Here is an 8,506-nt window from a genome sequence, read left to right as displayed (position 1 = left end):
AAGACAGCTACAGTGTTCTCATATACATAAAATAAACAAATAATTTTTTAAAAATCAACAAATGTAAAGGCAAAGAATAAACTATAAGTAACAAATTGTTTTCATCTTTTCTTTTTATATATATGTGAGTACACTGTAGCTGTCTTCAGACACTCCATAAGAGGGCATCAGATCTCATTACAGATGGTTGCTAGCCACCATGTGGTTACTGGGATTTGAGCTCAGGACCTTCAGAAGAGCATTCAGTACTCTTAACCACTGAGCCATTTCTCCAGCCCAACAAATTGTTTTTCAATAACACTATTTGTTGTAAGGCCAACAACCCTTCTGAAGTTAAAACTTGAGGGAAGGAAGGATCAATACTCCTCCCAAGAATATTCAATAAGGGTTTCAATTCTTCTTTGTGCAGAAATTGGATCCTCATACAATCAGGGTCTGGCTGTGGCTGCTGCCTTACAAGGGACCACTGTACAAGCAATGCTTTCACAGAGACAAGGGAACAATCTTTCAAATCTACTACTATTTTATATTATCTTTTAGGAATGGCTTCTGAAGTTAAAACTTGGAAGCCCAGGATATAAAGTTCCCATAGGTACCATGGTTTCATTAACCTTTCTTAGATCTTGTAACAATCACCATTTACCAGATTTTTTCTTGATAACAAATACTGGAGTGTTCCAAGGTGACTGAGAATCTATTATATCCCCTGTCTTTAATTGCTCCTGCTCAAGCAATGAGGAACAGTATTGAGCCACTGAATTTTATCAGCATGGGATGAAGGCAAGATGGTGGCCATTACCAAAAATACCCCAAGCCTCTAGTGTTAGAGTGAGGCTTAGTCCTTTCAAATGTCTTAATACCTTGTCCATCCTTTCCCAGCACTCGACCAGGTAAAAATCTTTGTCTTAGCATTTGTCTAGTCACTACTTCATTAGGACTGCACATCATAAGACCCATCTGTGACAAGAAATCTATTCCTCAGAGAGTAACAGGCAAATGTGGTATGACATAGGGTTGAATTTGTCCTGAATTGCCTTTCTCATCTTTCCAAGTTAGAAGATTGGAAATTTGTTGTGGGTTATTGGAATAACCAATTCCTTGGAGTTGAGTAAGAGTATCTGATAAAGGCCAAGTTGACCATCAATCTTGCATTCTAATAATTGTTACATCAGCCCCAATATCTATTAATCCTTCAGAACTTTTTCTTTCAATTAATAATTTAAGGTTAGGTCTCCTATTAGTAATAGATTGAACCCAGTATACATCTGAGGAACCAAACCCACCTTGTCCTCTCTCACTCTTAACAAATTTGGAGGGTAGTGGATGCAAGGGAACTAAATAAGTTGAGCAGTTCCTTTATTTGCAGGTACAGTTATAATATCATGGTGGGGGAAGCAGCCATAATTCTAATTTCCCCTGAATAATCATTATCTATAACAGCTGGATAAATCTGTAATCCTTTTATAATAATGCTACTTCAGCCCAGAAGTAACCCCCAGGTTCCTGGAGGCAAAAGCCCAAAAACTCCTGTAGGCAGGGTCTGAACTCTCATTTCTGAGGTTAGCACTGTGTAGATGGTGGAACTGAGGTCCAATCCTGCACTTCCTGGGGTTGCTCTGATAAGTTCAGAAATGGATTTCCCTGGCTTGACAACAGTTTCATGGCCCCATAAGCTGCTTGCTGTGGATGTCTGAGGGCCTGAGGCTGACCCCTCTGCTCATTTCCCGACGAGGGACAGCCCTGATTATCTGTTTTAGATTTACAATCTCTGGTCCAGTGATTACCCTTCTTGCATCCAGGACAAATTCCTGGGGCATGACCTGATTGTCCATTCATTCCTTTGTTCCTAGGACAATCATTTTTTAAAGTGACCCTGACCTCCACATTTAAAACATCATTTATTCCCTTGTCTCTGTGAAAGCATTGCTTGTACAGTGGTCCCTTGTAATGCAGCAGCCACAGCCAGACCCTGATTGTATGAGGATCCAATTTCTGCACAAAGATGAATGAGTCTAGATAAGTCTGTCTTTGCTTTGTATGGCCTGATAGCGGTGCAACAGGCTGCATTAGTGTTCTCATAAGTGTAACAAAAGGAACTCCTGCCTGAGTATATCCAAAAATTCTGCCAACTGTTTTTTAGCAGTCTATCCACAAATTCCTGAAATGGCTCATCAGGGCCTTGCTTGATGACAGATAAATTCCCACTGAGATCCCCTTTAGTTGGTAACTGAGTCCAAGCATGATGAGCAGCTACTGCAATCTGTGCATAAACCTCTGCAGGCAGCCCAATCTGATTAGCATTACCTTCATATTGACCTTCTCCTAAAAGCAGGTTAATATCCCATTGAGCATTACCTGTCTGAGCATTCATCATAGCAGCTCTTTTACTTGCTTCATGCCATTCAGAAATTCAAAGTACTCTCCTCCTGACAAAGTAGCCTTACATATAGTTTTCCAATCTTGAGGGGTTAAATTTGCTTCCATCACAGTATCCAATAAAGCTTGTGTAAAGGAAGCTGTAGGACCATACTGTGCCGCAGCTGTTTTTAACTCTTTTATCACTTTGAACTCTAATATTTGATATTGTCTGACTGCATTGCCCTGCTGATCAACTATCTCAACTACAGGAAAAGCTAACACTTCAGATGTATCCTGCCCCTCCCTGCAAGCCTGATTCACAGGTCTTTCTAGCAGAGATTGGCATATCTTAGAATTATTGCTATTTCCTATACTTGATGCACTTTTTAATTCTTGTAGGTCATTAGTCAGTTTCTGCAGCTTAACTTCTACGTCTAATTTATAGACTTGCATGTCCATCTGAGCAGCATCTCCTACATTAGAGGCCATAGGCAGAGCAGAAGGTACATAAGGAGGCCAATCCTCATTATGATTTTTGACAACCTCTTCTTCTAAATCATCTTCCTCCTCTGTATCTCATTTATCATCAGTGCCTCCAAGTTCTGTCTCCCTAGGTCTATAAGGTGTGCTAGGTCTGTATTTCTGTGGCTTAGAGTTGAAAGTGTGCCTTTCTTCAGAAGTCTTCTCTGACAGGCATTCTTTTTGGAGTTCCTCAAGCTGTTCCTGGGCAGGAGCTAGCACCTTTGAAGCCTCTTTATCTTTATTATTACCAATAGCATCTTTTATAAGCAACCAAAGGCAGAAGGTGATAGAATCTGTCTGAGTGGCTTCTAGAACTCTATTCCAGGTTTCCTTATTTAAAGTTCTTTCTTCTGAAAACCATGGACAACATGAATCTATATGAGCTAAAAACATTTTTTGCTAACGTTTGTTTGGAAAACCCTACTCCTCTTGCCTGGAGCAGCTCTTTTAGGCTGAAGATGAGGCCTGCACCCAAAGGACAGTAGTGGCATATGCCTTTAATCCCAGCCTTGGGAGGCAGAGTTCAGGCCAGCCTGGTCTATGGAGTGAGTTCCAAGATAGCCTTGGCTATATGAGAAACTCTTGGCTCAAAAAACAAAAACAAAAACAAACAACAACAACAAAGAGAATTCCTTTGTCCCATTGCACTGCCACACCTAGGTAAAGTTGGTGTTAGGCCAACACCTCTTCAACTTAGCTAGTATCCCTTTGAATGCACCTTCTGCAACAATAGTCTCCAAAAGATAAAATTTATGGCTAGCCCTAGCATTAATTCTGTATGTTGCTTACCATGCTTCGTGGATACTTTCACTTTTCTTGTGTTTTCTGTGGAGCTCCACTTAAGACAACATTTCTCAGTGGGTCCCCCCATTTTCAGACCCCCCATTTGGGGGTCATCTGTAGCCATCTGGCAGCCATAAACAAACTGAGTTTACCTGAAAGGGGAGTGTACTGGCTGGTTTTGTGTGCCAACTTGACACAGGCTGGAGTTATCACAGAGAAGGGAGCTTCAATCGGGGAAATGCCTCCATGAGATCCAGCTGTGGGGCATTTTCTCAATTAGTGATCAAGGGGGTGGGGCCCCTTGTGGGTGGTGCCATCCCTGGGTTCTATAAGAGAGCAGGCTGAGCAAGCCAGGGGAAGAAAGCCAGTAAGGAACATCCCTCCATGGCCTCTGCATCAGGTCCTGCTTCCTGACCTGCTTGAGTTCCAGTCCTGACTTCCTTTGGTGATAAACAGCAATGGGGAAGTAAGCTAAATAAACCCTTTCCTCCCCAACTTGCTTTTTGGTCATGATGTTTGTGCAGGAATAGAAACCCTGACTAAGACAGGGAGCTAGAGATGAAAACGTAGGGGGAGCAGGAGAAGAATGAAGCCAAGACAAAAGTTCTGATCAAGGCTCAAAGTTTAATGATAAGCTTTGGGTTTATAAAGGCAAAAACAACAAAACCCATCCTCTTCTTCAGCGGGAGTATGTCATAGAGCAAGGTCAGCACAGGCAGCTAAAACAGCTAAGTTCCCATGGGAACCTGCAACTGCAGCCAAGACAGATGTCTCTGTCCAGATTGATAAGACCTGTCTTGGTAAATGCTCAAGGTCTGCTTAGCCTGCTCAATGCTGGGAAGGGTACAGCTGGGCCTCCAGGTTCTCCCAGCACTCCTCAGTCTCTACCTGTTACAGGGCAAGGTTGGCATACCCTACCTTGTACCTTGAACTTTCCAGCCCAGGGGCTGGGCTTTCCTTTCCCCAGAAGCTCTTCCTATATAATCCAGACATTTTGTATTCTTTGTCTCTCTGTTTCTGTCTTGATCTCTCTCCCTCCTTCCTCTCCCATCCTTTCCCCACCTTCTCCCTCCACTTTCCCTCTCAATTCCACCCCCACCCCTGCATTTTTCTCTCCCTGATTGCCTTGCTCACTCTTTCTACCCACCTCTGCTCCTTATTCTCCCATCCCATAACGACTTCTCTGACCTCCTTGGGACTAGTGAACTCTCTGGTTCCTTGGGATCAGTGAATATACTAGAGAGCTGCCCCCAATAAACCCTCAATTACTCTAATTTCAGGGTTGAGTCCTTTATGCTGGGCTTAGGTAATCTGCAGCAGTTTTCACCTGGTAGGTATGAGAACCCTGGGAGACAAACAGGAACCAGATGACAAACTGTGTGGAGCATTACTGTTTGCCAGCACATCTTGCTCAGTGGGAAGGTAAACACACATTCACACACAGAGCTGTATTAGTAAAGGTTCTCTAGATGAACAGACCTGATAGGATGAATCTATGTATGTAGAAAGTGGATTAGAATATTTCACAGGTCTGGACCAGAACAAAGTCTGGGCCTGGAACCACTATGTGTGTTTTTCATATTCTTAAGGGAGGTGCTTGTGCCACTCAAGACTTACTGGCTAGTCAGGGCCTCCATGCAGACTTGCCAGTCAGACTAAGCAGGATGTTCTTCTGGGTGCCATGTTGCATGTTCAGTCCTGTGGCTGAGTAGGCTTTATTGGTACAGTGAGAGGTGCGCTGACGGTGGGTGATGTGGGAGGAGTTCAGGCAAGCTGTGAAATTGGAAAGTGGTTAGCACACAGTCACTGTCCACATTTGGGAAGAGCAGCCGGCTGAGCACGGGGAGCTGGTGTGTTGGGGCCTCCTTAGGGCTGGGTGGGGAGCTGATGTGTTGGGGCCTCCATGGGGCTGGGTGAGAAACTGTGGTGAGTTGTGGCCACCTGTGAGATCCCTTGTGGTTCTAACCACTCTCTGGAACCAGCAGTGGCCTCTAAATAACTCCACTTATGGGGGCTGCTTCTGGGCAAAGCATTTCAATCAGCGGCTTGTATGTAGAGACATCCTTGGCAGGATACCAAACTAGGAGAAGCCTATTTTCTCTAGTGTCTTCTACAAGTTCTGCCCTTAACATTTGACATTTAGGTGTAAGATCCATTTGGAGTTAATTTGTGGAGGTTGTAAAAGGCATCTCATGTGTTGGGTAGCAATCCAATATTAAGGTGTAATACCGAAGAGTATAATCTGTGATGTAAAAGATTTACCAATGCTTAGGAGATAGTAAGGTACAATTTAGCTGAGGGAGAACTGCCTCTAAAACCTCCCACAGATAAGTAGTATGCTAACCAAGCCTGTTAGAGATTAAGATGCTAGAATACATGTTTGTTCACCATGACTGTCCAGAAATTTGGATCTAAACCATGATAAAGGAGACACCCTTTATTTACAACTCTAACATGCTGCTCAATGAGGTCCTTACGGGATCACAACCAACATTAAGGTCTGGCGTGCCATAAAGATCAAATTTTCTTGAGAAAAGCATAGTTCTGCCACATGGGCAAGATTACACTGGTTAGCAAGTCTATGAAAAAGAAAAAAATCTGTTGTGTTGAGGGCTGGCCTAATCAAGCAAGGCTTTCTCTGAGGCTCTCATGCATGATGAATGACAGCTTTTTCTCAAACCCAGGAACATGCTTGGCAGAACTAAGCCTGGGGCCTAGGCCTTGGGAGCTTTCCCTAAGACCCTGATATATTGAGAATCAAATAGAGCTCCTTCTCTAAAGCCAGGAATATGCTTATGAGAGCTGGTAATGGTCTGGGGTCAGGGCCTTTGGGGAGGGGTTGCTTCGGATTTTGAGAACACAACTCTTTCCACTGCATGGGGTTGTGGTTTTCAGTCCTAAATCCATTGTGGGCTTAGTCAGTAACGTTTTCAAGATGCTCTGAGTATCTCCTCCTGAGTTTGTCCCATTGCATAATAGTTTCTGATGACTTCACAGAAGTCTCCCATTTCTTTCAATTTTCCATTGTAAGTAGTATTCAAGATGCTATTCTTTGTTTGTTTGTTTTTTGCTTTTGTTTTTCAAGACAGAGTTTCTTTGTTGTAGCCCTGGGTGTTCTGGAACTCACTTTGTAAATCAGGCTGGCCTTGAACTCAGATATTTGCCTGGCTCTGCCCCCCAAATGCTGGGATTAAAGGCATGCACCACCACTGCCTGGCACAAGACCTTCTTCTTCTTCTTCTTCTTCTTCTTCTTCTTCTTCTTCTTCTTCTTCTTCTTCTTCTTCTTCTTCTTCTTCTTCTTCTTCTTTTGATTTAAGTTTTATTGCATTATGGTGAGAAAAGTTACATGATTTCAATTTATCTGAATTTGTTAACATTTAAAAATATATTTTAAGTAAATAGAATTAAATCACATTCTTGGTTCCTTTTTGTACCCCAACTCTTACCAGAGACTCCCCCTTCAATACCTACGATACCTTTTTTTTGTCATATTCTTTAAAACTTATAAAATATTATAACAATAAAAATGAGTATTATAAAAGTTGTTTGATATAAAACAACAATCAATTTAACAGACTTATGTAGATGCTTGTCTACAGCAATACTAAAACTATGTTTTTCTCAATATAAATTTTAAATAACTCCAAACATATTAACTATATATTTTAAAATAATACATCACTACTAGTATTTTTTAAAAGAACATAAATATATAAAGTCTTTTTGTTTGTTTGTTTTGTATTTAGTAGAGCTTAAAATCTTGGCTCTTACTGTGGTAAAAGCCCAAAATAAGAACAATTTTTTTTAAAAGATTTATTTATTGTTATACATAAGTACACTGTAGCTGTCTTCAGCCACATCAGAAGAGAGCATCAGATCTCATTATGAGTGGTTATAAGCCACCATGTGGTTGCTGGGATTTGAACTCAGGACCTTGGGAAGAGCAGTCAGTGCTGAGCCATCTCACCAGCCCCTGAGAACAAGACATTGGATTTCATTGTAATAAGGCTGTACTTCAATGACTCTCACATCACCAAAGGATTTTACTTCCATCGTAGCTATGCTGAGAGTTGACAGTTCTGCTGCTCCAAGGAATGAATTGTAGGCATGATTTTTGGATACAGGCTTCATGCTATGGTCAAAGCTATTTGACTTGAGTGAGTGAATTTATTCTTAGGCCACAGAGAACAGGTTACATTCATTTAAGAAATGGAGTATGAATTAAGATGGTCTATCCATGAAGTCATTCACCAACTGTTTCAATGAACAATGGTTCTGCTTGGAGGTTGGTACAGACATTAGGTGAGGGTAAGAATCTGGTTCATTAGCTGTGATAATTTGGAAAAGTATTCATCTCAGAGAAAGAGTAACTTATAAAGTCCTCTTCTTCAAATTTGATACAATGGTTACAAACATCAAGCAAAGCATTTAGTCTCACTTTGTTGTTCTCTTACAAGCCACTTCCCAATTTAATTGTCTACGTCTCTTTTGGCTGTATAAATACTTTTAAAATATGTAAGCTGTTCTGAAAAACCATAGTATAGTGTAAAAACATGAATAAATAATACTACTAATAGGCTGAGATAGGAGAAGCAAGATTTCAAGACCATTATGTTGTACACAGCAAGACACTGTCACGTACAAACAAATTCAAAGTGTATATGGATTGTACAATATTGGATCTATTTCTCCAATTACCAAATTAGAGAGACCATTGGATGACAATCAACTAATTTCTAATTCCTCATATTTCTGGATTTCAATCGATTAGGTTATGTTGGTAATATTAATTTTCATATTAAAATATTAAGAAAAAGTAATTGTTACTTCCTGTTGTTTTT

This window comes from Mastomys coucha, unplaced genomic scaffold (genome assembly GCF_008632895.1).
Source record: "Mastomys coucha isolate ucsf_1 unplaced genomic scaffold, UCSF_Mcou_1 pScaffold14, whole genome shotgun sequence".
NCBI lineage: Eukaryota > Metazoa > Chordata > Mammalia > Rodentia > Muridae > Mastomys > Mastomys coucha.
Note: the sequence above shows the minus strand (reverse complement) of the source record.